The 12648-nt window shown below is 35.4% G+C and overlaps 1 long non-coding RNA gene across 1 annotated transcript in view; it reads right to left on the bottom strand.

The window, feature by feature from the left end:
• The window catches only part of LOC139362976 (uncharacterized), a 144645-nt gene that overhangs the window by 100375 nt on the left and 31622 nt on the right, over window positions 1–12648 (bottom strand). The window contains exon 2 of the long non-coding RNA XR_011622711.1: window positions 4496–4574. This is a non-coding gene — a long non-coding RNA (uncharacterized lncRNA). The remainder of the gene's footprint in view (window positions 1–4495; window positions 4575–12648) is intronic.

Genomic DNA, 12648 nt, shown 5'->3' with positions numbered 1-12648 from the left:
CCTATTGTTTTTGTTCTATTTCAAACACCTGCTACACTAATCATAGCCGTTGCTACATGAACTTATGTTTGTCTCAGCAAAAGCATCAATAATCTGCAGCAAAATGCACAGCATTTTATATCTGCATGATGATCTAAAAGAGTAGTTCGTACCAATTAACGAACTAATCATCACTTAACTCACATATGGCTCGCTCATGTAATAACTAAAGCAATCTTTGGGATAGTGAACCGGCTGGCAAAGAACCAGACTTGAAATATGACAAACCCCGGGAGAGGCAACCCAAAGCAGGAAACTGGAGGCAGTAAGGTGTCGGCTAATGCCATAATGCCATGGTCAATCATCTGGTAGGTTCAGCTGTAGCCAGGTCAGCTAGATGGAGGAAAAATGTGAAGCAGAAACTTGCTTATTATAGAGGTGCAAGTTGACTAAAAACAGAATAATGCTACTCAATAATTACCACATTTTCCCCCAACTTCTCCCCGACCAGACACACATACACTCACATCTAATAGCAAATGGCTATCTGGCATGAAGGTCTTTGGTCACAAAACAGCAAGCAGAGTCCAGCAAATGTAGCCTGGGGAAGAGCCCTAAAAACAGTCGGTCTCAATGATGTTTTCCCCAAAGGATTAATTAAGGTTCTCCTTTCAGATCCAAGAACCCTTCTAGGTTACCAAGAGATATTCTCTTTTTCTCAGACCAAAAACAAATGTTTTAAAGTATTTAAAACTAGGAAAGGGGGAAAAAAGTTATTTTCAATCTTTGTAACTGTCTACTTGCATTCACATTTTTTCTCTCTTCTCTAAAGTTTTTTGTAACATGTGCTAAAAGTAAACCACCTGGCAAAAAATATATAAATATACATATAAATATAAATATATATATTTATAAATATAAATATAATATAATATATATAAATATATATAAATATATATAAATATATATATAAATATATATAAATATATGAATATGTATTTATAAATATTATAAATATATATAAATATATAATATGTATTTATAAATATTATAAATATATATAAATATATAAATATGTATTTATAAACATAAATATGTATTTATAAATATAAATATATAAATATATATTTATAAATATAAATATGTAAAAAGATATAATATATAAATATAAATATATAAATGTATATTTATAAATATATATAAATATATAATATGTAAATATATATTTATAAATATATAAATAGATATGTATAAATATATATATATTTAAGTCTATAGAACAAAAGAAAAGCCGATTGAGGAATGTTGCCCGCTTCCACCTCTGAAACAGTAAGCTACCAACTCTTGTTATATATTGTCAGCTATGTCACTGCATTTACAAGAGGAGAAATGGGACATGTTCTAAAGGCAGAAGGATTTAGACTAGACATTTGTATTTATACAGCACTATTGACAAACTGTTAAGCTTCTTTGTAAAAACGACTTACATCAAGTCAGTGCCAAAATTGTTGTCATCAAGCAGTGCATACAGCTGGCTCTCGTGCCTAAATTGCCCTTGTTACACATTTGCTTTCTTTGTCTTTTCATTTTATTTTAACCCTATAGGTTAATTTTGACTTGTCCTCTGCCTAAAACCCCATGATCACCCCATTGCCTTTCACCGCCTGAAGACCAAGGCCCTGTCCTGAACCCTACCCAGCAAAGGAGACCTATGCCTACAGACAGATTAATTCTATGAATAAGCATCACTGTATACTTGGCTCTCTGTATCCCCTGCTTTCTGGTTTACTCACTATGGACTTAACTGGAAATGACATTTTTCTGCCTTCTAAATTAGACTGCAACACTCCTCAAAAATTGAACCCCTCAACTCACTATCCCTTTACCATCAACTGCAACTTAGTAACAACTCCTATGTCAGTTCTTCCCCAGAGAATAGGTTCTGTACTACCACCTAGCTCCCTTCAACTGTATCCCACTGGAGGAAAAAAAAAAAAAAATCATTATTTGAGCATGAGTCACCCCAAGACATGACACTGTGATAGGTAAAAATTCTAAAGATGTCTCCCACAAGATACCCATCCTCTAGTTATTCAGACATGAATCTAAGCACTACACTACACTAACCTTAATAGCAGATACAATTAAGGTTACTGTGAGAATACAGAAATCTGAAGTGCTTTTCCTATTATTATTCACTCATTCAATACTTCTGACACCAATGTGAGGGGGCAAGGGGCGGGGGCCATTCCCACCTACGCCAGGCAATTCCACAGAGGTATCTGCAGCAGACACTAGCTGGCTGTCCTCTAAATCAATTCTGACACTATCTACCTGGAAGCAACATGAGATCCCGCAGGTTGAGACTGCCACTACCTTTCATGCCAATCACGAGCCTCAGGTTGTTTTACCTTTGCTTCTGACGAACTAGGTTCCCACAACTGCTTTCTTGGGTTCTATTAATATACTACAGCAAATGACAGCACTCTGCAACACACATACATTGGTTTATTATAAAGAATATTTCAAATTATATTGTAATATTATAATACGCTATTGCAATATTATATAATGTAAAATTGCAATAATACCAAATAGAATATGACGAAGAATACGGATGAACATCCAGATGGAAGGGATGCATAAGGTGAGGCATTTGGGAAGGGGCACGGAGCTTCCATGCCCTCCATGGGTGCACCACCCTCCCAAATCCTCCAAATGCTCAGCTATCCCCAAGCCATCAAAACTCAGTCCTTTGGGGGTTTTAATGCAAGTTTCATTATGTAGGTGTGATTGATTAAACCACTGACCATTAGTGGTCAACTTATCCTTTATCTTCTCTTCCAACCCGGAGGTTGGTGATGGGATTAAAGTTCCAACCGCATAGTCATAGCGTGGTCTTTCTTGTGACCAGCCCCAATCATGAGGCAATCTAGATGCCCCCAACGAACAGGCATCTCATTAGCATAAAAAGGACACTCTTACCACTCTGGAGATTCTAAGGATTTTAAGAGCTGTATGCCAGGAAATAGGACAAAGACCAAATATATATTTCACAACATCACAGTTACTAATCACCTTAAACAGGGAGCTTATCCTGGATTATCTGGGTAGGCTCAGTGAAATTCCATGGTCCTTTAAAATCAGAAAAGAAAGGCAGAGAATTGGTTTTAAGAGATGGAGTGATGGGAAAAGAGGAAGAAAAGAGAAAGTCAGAACAAATCTAATCCGAAGAAGGATTTGACTTCAAGTTGTTGCTGGCTCTGAGATACAGGGGCCCACATGCAAGGGCCTGAGAAGGACCTCTAGGAGATAAGAGCAAGCCCCAGCTGACAACCAGCAAGGAAATGGAGACCTTGGTACTAAAACCAGGGAACTAGACTCTGTCAACAACCTGAAAGATCCTAGAAGCCAGTTGTTCCCCAGATAACAGCCCAGACCACTGATGTCTGGGTGTGGTCAGCCCAGACCACAGCCACTGAATCTTGGCTGTGTGGTCTATAGAACTGCAAGATGATAAATTTGTGTTGTCACGAATGTGGTAATTTGTTATGGTGGCAATAGGAAACTATTACAGATAAAATTTACTCATACAATTGTTTGTGAAAAAGAACTATTTCTTATAATTCTTGCCACTACTAGACTACTAGAAGCTTTTTAAAAATCAAACATGTTTTAATTCATTAGACATTTATTGAGAGCCTCCTATATCCAAAGGTCAGCAGATAAGAGTCTACGTATCTATCCTGTCTATGAATGTATCCTGTGTGAAAGATAAACTGGCCCCCATAGGATAAAGTATAAACAATTTAACAGAGCACACACAGTGTTCAATCATCTGGCTTCTGCCTATCCTTCTCCACTTGTCCTCTAAGACCCAGCTAGACATGAAATCAGCTGCTTTTTAAGCCCTTGATTTCCTTTCATGCCACTGAAACTTGGAACTTGCAGTTTCACACCTCAAATATGGCTTTTTCCTCTGTCTAGAACACAGCTTCCTTAGATATCCAGATGGCTCTCTGATTCCCCTTCTTCTAGTCTTTGCCGTATTTTTCTGTTTAAAAGACCCCTACTCTTGAGCACTCTATTGAACATTGAAAACTACCACCATTTTTGCATTCTTAATCACCCTCATTTCTGCACAATTTCTGTTCCATAACATTCAGCAACTTCTAATGTACTATATTTTTACTTATTATACTTGATGAATGTATTATATCTATTAGGTGTTATCGCTGTATTTCCCTATTAAACATAATCTTCACAAGAAAGTGAGTTTTATTGATTTTGTTCACAATGAATGAAAGTGACTTTCATTGATTTTGTTTGAATCCCCAGCACTCAGAACAGTGCCTGGCTCAGAGTAAATAGACACATTATCAATATCAGTAAAGCGTTGAATGCATCTTATCGACACCACATATTTTTTTCAAAAGTTATTCATAAGACAGAGTCTGATAGAACCCAGTAAGTAGGTGTCTGTGTAAAGTGGAGATCTAAAAAGTCCACAACTTACCTTGCTCAGCTCAGGAAGCGGGCCTAGGACTTTGAAATTGTCAAGTATCTCTTATATCCCATCTTCTTCTTGGACTGGTCTGGAAATACGGAAAGCATTGCTCAGCAGGTATTGGTAAAATGAGGTCAATCTTGTATATATAAAATCTTACCAAAAATCAACACCTTTCAAATTCCAAAAGAAAATAGGACAGTTTATAAGTCTCACTCATAAATTCCTTTCCCTAACTCTCCCTTTATGTTTTGAAAAGTCATAAAAATTATGCTTAATTGAATGAAGTATTTATGACTTCTCTACTGCCATTCCGTTGGCTACAACTTCCTTTCTGAAAAAACTTTCAATTCATGACTTAATATTTTTTGTCTTTTTTTCCTCAAACCATTTTTGCCTTGGTGTTCATACGCTAGAAACACAGAAATGAAAAGTAGTAAAAATTAGAGACAACCTTCTCATTGTTCCAAATACAAGTTGTTCACCTTGAGATTATTATTTAACATTTGCTAATTGTTGATTGATTATTCTAAGTTGCACCAAGAAGAAAACAGTTTGCAAATAACTGTTAAGCACTTACAAAGCCACACATTGCTCCTCTAACGTGCGCCAAGGCCACAAATTGATATTTATAAAACTTCAAAAGTGTAAGGAGTTTTTCTGGGATATGTGGCTGAAAAGTACCAACACTGTCTGTGACAAGGAGCTAGTGTGCTTACCGGTCAAGAAATTCTAGGTCATGCTGGCATCGAACAACATGCTTAAACTTGTCCATTTAGTAGTCTACAGTTTGCCAACTTTATAAAGGAAACGTTTATTAAGGAAAAAATCTCAGCTGCTCCTTCTTTAGCTTTCTGTATCTTGTCCAAAGCAGTTTTGCCAAAGCCAAAAGTTTAAGGGCTGGGCTCAATTTCTCCATTTTAAATAGGGACCACAAATAAAACTGTCAACCAGTAAGAATAAATGTAGTGAGCTTTTTGCTCAAACTGGTAGACTTCACTTGGTTAGCAATGCCAGAGCAAATACATCCATAGGGCCGATTCAATGACTGACAAATTTTGACTTGATCCCAACAGCAGCAAGTGGAAAAAAATCAGTCCTCAAATCACCTCATTGTGGCTTTGCATGTGTTAAGTTATGCCTGCTGCTGCAACCTAAATAAGAGCTATTTCAGACATGTTTTCATCCTAAAAATCCTAAAATGAATCTAATCACATAATTTCCCAGCTAACAGCACAATACGCAAACATAACCAATTTTCCTATAAAAAGCTGGAAGCACAGCAGATAAGCAGAGATAGCTTGAAATTCCACATATTTAGGCATGGGGAAACAAAAACAGCAATTTATTTCAAAAATGCATGAAACAATCATTTTTAAAAAGCTTCAAATTCACCCAACAAATTTCATTTCTAAAGGTAATCTTAACAGTCTGAAAAATTAGTATTAGATACTTCGAAGGATACTCATAGTAGAACAATTGCTGTGATTGCAAAAGCATCTGATTTTTGCCTAAGATAGTAGTTATCAACACTGAGCGTTCGAATCATCTCTGCCACATAGACCCTAACACAGACCAATTAAACTAGTGTTTCTGGGAGTGAGGTCCAGATGGTTCTAAACTCCAGAGCTGTAAACTGAGGTCTACAAGAAAAAGGAAGGTAATGAGAATTGTGAGACAATGTTTTCTAAACTTGCCTGATAATAATCAGTGTGATGCTTCCTAACACATGCCCAACCTACTGATGTACCAATCTCAGAGAAAAGGCATGGAAATGTATTGTTAAACAGAAAATTTTAAAATAACTAAAAGAGTATAATGAATTATTTATCACACAAAGGATAAATGCTTGAGGTGATAGACACATCATTTACTCTGATGTGATTATTACACACTGTATGCCTGCATCAAAATATCCCATATACCCCACAAATATATATACCTACTATGTGCCCACAAAATTAAAAAAAAAAAAAACTCAATAATACTTATCATCAAGAACCTGATCAGGGAGGATAATGTCACTATATAAAGGCTTTAGCAAATATCTGTGGAAAACACCAAAAAAACAACAAAAAAAAACAAACAAAAAAAACAAACGGCATTTAACATGAACTTCAAGGTTTAAGGTCTGCATTAACCAAAGTAAATTGTAGGACAATCAAAATTCTCAATGCATCAGTAGAAATCCAAAAAAGGTCGAGAAGATGAGGGAGTGGTCAGAGACACAGGGGCTACTCCATGTTGGAGGATGGGGCAGAGATTTTTTTTTTTTTTTTTTTTTTTTGAGACAAAGTTTCACTCTTGTTGCCCAGGCTGGAGTGCAATGGCGCGATCTCGGCTCACTGCAACCTCCCGTCTCCCAAGTTCAAGCAATTCTCCTGCCTCAGCCTCCACAGTAACTGGAATTACAGGCGCCCGCCACCAAGCCCAGCTAATTTTCATATTTTTAGTAGAGATGGGGTTTCACCATATTGGCCAGGCTAGTGTCGAACTCCTGACCTCAGGTGATCCACCCACCTCAGCCTCCCAAAGTGATGAGATGACAGACGTGAGCCACCACGCCCAGCCGGCGCAGAGGTTTTATGGGAAGAACTAGTTTGGAGCAAATCTTCTTGTGTCTTCTTCTTGTCTTCTTTTAAAGTCACTCTCTTCACATCAAATGGCGATTTCCGTTCCCTGTCTTTCGTTGTGTTGACCAGAGCCTGAAGCATCTCTTCAATAGCAGTTAACTCCAACCTCACAAAGCCTGATGATACACATGGTTTTGTCTGGTTAATATTATACAAAACATAGTCCTTGTAAGTATCCATTTAAGTGGTTTCATTTTATTCAGTGTGTTTACTCTGGACTGTTTTACTATTTCCTTTGTGTAACATTGGGTATAAAAGTATTCTTTTAGCATTCTTCTAATATACCATAACACAAAGAGGACAAAGGCAGGCTTTTCCACTGTGCCATCAAATGACCTGCATAATTTTGTCCCGTGAGTTCCCAGGACATTAGTGGTAATGCCCAGTGGAGCAATGAAGCCTGGTGGGCACAGCAACGTTCCATCACAATCTGGTGGGATATGGTAGCACCAGTAGGATATGGTGACACCAAGGACTATGTGGCAGGGAACACAAAACATCGTACTAGAACTAATGAAGTAACGACTAGACTATTCTCAGACATAACTTTGTCACCATTTGAACAGAACTTGAAGTTCTATCCAGATGGTGAAGACAAAAGCCAGAAAAATCAGAGAGGTTACCACACTCACATCTGCACCCACAAGCAAACAAGGTTTGAGGATACCTGAATTTAATGAAAGTTTGATTTTTGTTTTCTAAGAAGGATATAAAATAACATATACACTGCAATTACATTTTTGTTAGAGGAGCTTAGGTGCCTATTTTTAAACTTTAATAATATAGAAGACATGGTTGATAGTGTTTGTTTCTAGGTAATAGGATTGTAAGTTATTTTTAGGGATTTTTATTTCTCCTAATTTCATTTTCTAAATATTCTACAATGAATACTTATTTTTACAATAAGACACAATATTAAAGTTATAAAAAATTTGTGATTGTTCAAAATTAATTACAAGGTATTTGTGGTTTCATAAAGCCTCATCATCTAAGGTAATTAGCCTTTAAGCCTTTCTTAAAGGTGAAAGAAAGGCTTTCTCATACCAACATGCCCAAGCTACTGATGTACCAATCTCAGAGAAAGGTTTAAGCCTTTCTCATACCAACAGCTTGTTAAGGAAATAAGTATGCATTTATGGGACTCAAGTTATACCTCCACCTAATATGATAGAGGAATAATTAAGTATTCGTGATCGGAATACAAGGACAAGGGTAGCTTTTTCATTGTTATTGTTAAGTAGAAAGACTTTTCTATAATAATTACCCACGATATGGGTTAATATTTTTTCTCTGTAACTTTATTTTGTTAATCTAGCCTGTTTTGTGATGTATGGCTATTGTCAACATCATTTACTGTGAATAAACACAAGATTCAAGCTCATTAGTTTTGGGACCCAAATCTTAGTCCCCCTCAACTGGCCAGCACATTCACCATCATAGGGAAGGGAATGGTATATGTTGAGAACATTTGTTTTAGTTAAAAATCGTACCTTTTAAAAGCAGAGTAAAAAATATTTGGTTCTATTCAATATTCCCTTTTCAAAAACAAAACAAAACAAAATTCATAATATGTTCCACCACAATCAATCTTTGCATATTAAATATAATGGATTACCCTTTTGAGCTTAGTTAAAAACAGCTCATATATTTCAATGAGTAATTATTAACAAGAGTCTAAAATACTCATCAACTTGTTACATGTAAGCATCACATGTAAGAAATGCCATATCTTGGAAATTTTCATTATAATATATATTTTCTCTTCATCAAGCAAACACTGAAGTTTTTATAGTATTCACAACCCAAAGTGATTTAAGGGAGAACAATTAGGTGCCTGAATCACAGTACCATCAACAGAAACAATCTGTCATGACGCTCAAACCCTAAGTCAGGTGTCGGGTGGCAGAACGATGAGGTAGAGAATTTACCTGCATAGCATCATAAATTAATAATTATATATTTTTTCCTCTTCTTTCTTTCTGATAGGGTACACTCTGAAAGGGTGTGCCTTCATTTCAGAGCCAGTAGGATAGCAGTGTTCATTGACTTAATTGCCTGGTAAAAATTTAATGTAGCTAATTTTATTATAGAGAGACATATATAAAGACACAACTAAAATGTTACCATTCAAAGCAATAAAACTAAAATATATAGCATACATTTCATTATGCTGGTGATGAATGCCTATTTTATATATACATTAGCAGAATATTTTTCTGGCCTCATTAATTCCGTAGAGGAGTTTTCAAGATGGCAGTCGAGAATATCCCCACTCTCTGACAGCAAAAATCATCTTCATCATCATCGTCATATTCCTTATCATCATCATAGTATTCACTGTCATGATCATCCTAGATACAGCAAATAATCTATAACCGGAAGCCACCATCTGGAATCTTGCCATTGGCTTAGGCCACAGCCATGGCACTTTCCTGCTGTGTGAAGTTAGGATTTTAAGCACTAGCCTCCAAAATGAAACATAAAATTAAAGTGGAAATCAGCTAAGATGTTTAAATTATTTTATGAATTTATCTTAAATCATAAGACTACAATAAAAGACATATATTTTACATATGTCCTTTTTTTAATGCTTATTGAGAAGACAAAGGTCAGTCTGCAGCGCCTTCTGAGTATCTGTGAATATTGTCATTATTGGTCTACTATTACTACGTAGCTGCTCATCTGAAAACAACTTAAAACTATGGAGTTGGGCATATAAAATGTTGGCAGTCGGATAAATGTCACATCTAGCATTGAGAATAAAAATGGGTAAGTATAACAACAGAGAAAAAAATGTGAAGCGATTTGCTGGAACTCAGTCACAAGCAATACAAATAGGTGGAAAATAACTGCTGCCAACAGAACTGAATGCTCTGTAGTTATAAGAAATTTTATTGAGCTGTAATTTTAAGCAAAGCCTGTGACAAAATATGTGCCCAGGAGGCATGCTCCAATAGAGATGGGCACTTGAATAGTGACTGTAGTGACAGGTATTTGGAGAAGTAGAGCTGAAATCCAAAATATAATGCTCATCAGTGAAAATCGGCCTTCATAACCTAATCTTAACATACACATTACACTTACCTCTCAAACTATGCTCATCACATTAAAAAAATAGAATGTGTGTGTGTGTGTGTGTGTGTGTGTGTGTGTGTATCAGGATATACTTATTATAAGGGGCTAGGCTACAGCTGTGTTGTACATTGCTTAAACATTAATATTAAACTAATCTTTGTTAAAAGAACTCACAGGGAAGAGTCAACCAAGAATATACAGATAGAGGATCAATTGAAGTATAGTAAATGACTAAAACACAGAATAGTGAGATAATTAAACAACAGTCAATAACAAGGAACTAGACTTCCTTTTGATTCATGGATACTAAATGAAAACCCAGAATCCATAAGCGAAAACAGATAAAGAAGCAGTATCCACAGTCATACTCCCCACGTGCTAGCAAAGTTCAGGAGGTAAAGCAGAGAGAGAGAGACATCCAAAAGGAAGATCTGCTTACTGATATCAGCAAATAAACCGCTTACTTGAAGTTCCTATAAATTGTAAGCTATTGTTCTGTAATAATGCCTTTCTTTACTGTTTTGATGTTTCATTTTATTAAATTTATATAGCTGTGCAATTATCACCAAAATCCAGTTTTGGAACGATTCTATTAACCCAAAATTGTCCCTCATGCCAGTATACAATTAATCCATGCTCTTGCCTTAGCTCCAGGCAAACAGCAACCTGACTTCTCTCTCTATAGTTTTGCTTTTTCTGGAATTTCAGAAAAATGAAATCACACAGTATGTAGTCTTTTGTGCTCGCCTTTTTTCACTAAGCATATTGTTTTTGAGGTTTGTGTAGGCTGTTGTATGTATCAGTAGTTCATTCCTTTTTATTGGCAAATAATGAAATACCACTGTATTGATACATTACATTTTATTTATCCATAAAATAGTTGTTGGACATTAGGATTTTTTTATTCGAGGGATAGTATGAATAAATGCTGCTATAATATTGAAGGAAGCTAGAATATGAAAAATAGTTGAACTAAAGACAAGATGCGGGGGGATCTCTTAGCCTTCCCTCTGTTAGCCTAAATGTTGGGCAGAAAGTTACAAAGATAAAAGGTCTTCCTATTCTCTCCCCCTTTCCCACCTAAAGGCAGAATGTAAATTTTCCTTTACTACAGACAGTGCTTATAGGCTCAGAGAGGGGCACCAGAGGAATCTGAAAGCGGACTTTACTTCATTAGTTTCCCCATAAATCCATTTACCCACACTTTCCAATCTTTGAAGCCTGGGACTGCTTTTCTTTCCTTACTTAATGTTTTCATATCTTCTTTGGTAAAATATCTACTCAAATATTTTACTAAGGATTTTTATTGGGTGTTTTATTATATTATTGAGTTGTAAAAGTTCAGATATAATTTTTCCAAAACTATCACTTTTCTTATTCCTTCCTTCATGGTATAATTTGAAGATCAAAAGTTTTTAATTTTGTTCAAGACCAAGCTATCAAATATTTATTATGAATTATATTTTTGATGTTATATCTAGGAAATCTTTGGTTAACTCATGGTCATGAAGATTTTCTCCTGTGTTTTATTCTAGAGGTAGAATAGTTTTAGCTATGATATTTAAGTCTATGGTACAACACCATATATTAAAAGGACCAGATTTTCCCAGTTTAATTATTTTGGCACATTTGTCAAAAATCAATTGATACACATAATGTTGTTAAGATGGAAATACTCATCTACAGATTCAACACAATCCCTATCAATATCCCAGCTATTTTTCTTTTTGTAATTTGACAAGCTGATCATAAAATTCATGTGGAACTGCATGGAATCCAGAATATACAAAGTAGTCTTGAAAAAGAACAGACTTGGAAAAAAAATCACATTTTCTAATTTTAAAATTTTCTACAAAGCTACACTAATCATAACACTACAGTACTGGCTTCAGGATTCACATGTAAGTCAATGGAATTAAACTGAGAATCAAGAAATGAGTTCTTACATTTATGGTCAGTTGATTCCAACAAGGGTGTCAATAACATTCAATAAAGAAAGAAAAGTATTTTCAACAAATGGTGCTGGGACACCTGGATATCCACATGCAAGATACATAGAGTTGAAATTTGTTTACATCATGCATAAAAAATAACTTAAAAGAGACCATAGACCTAGGTTTAAAAATAAAAACTACAAAACTCTTAGAAGAAAGCATAGGACACATCACGATTTTGGATTAGTCAAAACCTAATTAGAGATACAATGCCAAAAGCCCAAGAGATAGAGGACAAATCAGATAAATTGAACTTTATAACAACTAAAAGCTTTTGTGCTGCACACTACATCATTAGGAAAGTAAAAAGACAACCTACAGAATGAAATGAAATATTTGTAAATCATATATATGATAAGAGAATTAAATTCAACATATATAAAGTTTTATAACTCAATAATAAAAAGACAAATACCCCAAGCAAAAAATGGGCAAAGGATTAAGCAGACAATTTTCCAAA

The sequence above is a fragment of the Macaca nemestrina genome, chromosome 4 (genome assembly GCF_043159975.1).
Source record: "Macaca nemestrina isolate mMacNem1 chromosome 4, mMacNem.hap1, whole genome shotgun sequence".
Lineage (NCBI taxonomy): Eukaryota > Metazoa > Chordata > Mammalia > Primates > Cercopithecidae > Macaca > Macaca nemestrina.
This window is presented reverse-complemented; position numbering and strand designations above follow the sequence as displayed.